This window comes from Amphimedon queenslandica, unplaced genomic scaffold (genome assembly GCF_000090795.2).
Source record: "Amphimedon queenslandica unplaced genomic scaffold, v1.1 AMPQUscaffold_10292, whole genome shotgun sequence".
NCBI lineage: Eukaryota > Metazoa > Porifera > Demospongiae > Haplosclerida > Niphatidae > Amphimedon > Amphimedon queenslandica.
Window position 1 is genome coordinate 4864 of NW_003549437.1, and position 1377 is coordinate 6240.

The following is a 1377-nucleotide window of genomic DNA, read 5'->3' on the forward strand; positions in this document are numbered from 1 at the left end:
CTGCGAGATCTAAGCACTGCCGCCACTTAGAAGCCACTGCCTACCATTATAATCACAACAGGAGGTGTGACCGGAAGTTAGAATAAATTGTTTAAAATGGCGTCCAAAGTGAGAAGAAGAGAAAGCAAGGAATTAGATTGAATAGCCAGGGCAGGAAGTGTTTGATTTAGCTACTCCTGATAAATAGAAGAACTTGGTAAAACATGTTCAAGATAATTTTGAGGATCACTACTGGGAACTGGACGGAATTCGGGAATTTGTCATCCATGATTCTATGTTGTTTAATAGAGGATATGCGTGCTAAGTATATTCATAGCTTTTTAGTACCGTATATCCAACCCACACAGTAAATTGGCCGCCATGTTGGACGTCAAGTTTATTAAGAGTTCAATGGGGGAAAACACATTTTCTTGCCTTGCTACCTTCTTGAGGCCTTTTTCGGAAGCTTAGAAAGCATCCTGAGGATCTAATGGGGTCTAGTAGTCACCTGAAAGATTGCTATCAAGAAATACAGAGCGGTTTCCTGGTACCAAGCCTTTTTCTATCATTTCTCCATTGGTGCCAATGGAAAGTTGACGTCCAACGAACTAATTTTTTTTCTTGAAAGTTATTACGGTATGCAATGAATATAATTATTTTGCAATGAATATACTTAGCACGCATATCCTCTATTGGTGATGAATCCGATGATTAATATGATAGTAGTGATGATGAAGTACTACCATCAGACCCTGACTCTGATGATGACTTGGCCGCTCTGGATGAGTCTGATTTTTATGTATAATAATAGTGTTTTAATCCAATGTTTTATAATGCATGCTAATTAATAATGAAATTCATAACTACTTCATACTCACTTAACATCTACTTAACACCTTGACCATGTTTGAAGCCAAGTCTGCATAAAGTAATGAGTTAGAAGTCAACGTGAACAGACTATAGTGTGGGTCTCGCTCATGCTCGCCCCAATTATTAAGGGGTGTGGTCATAGTTATGACGTAATAAAATAGGTGTGGTGGGGCGTGGTTACCCACTACTCGATCGATCGATATCGATACCAGGATTTGGTATCGGAGGCCTGGTATCGGATATATGAGTACTTTGGTATCGTATCGCCCACCTCTACTGACTAGTAGATAACCGCAGAACAAATGAATGGCTGAACAAGCCTCGGAACAAGCTGAAAAAAAGATTCGGCTTACGGTGCGCTAGATCATCATCACATGATAATCATCATCATTATTTTAATTGTTTTTTTAGGATGAAGTAAGTATTACTATAAGATCAAATTGTCCACGTACCACATATAACATGTCATTAGAAAATTATGCTTTAATACTATATATTATATGTATATATATATAATACCTTATAGCT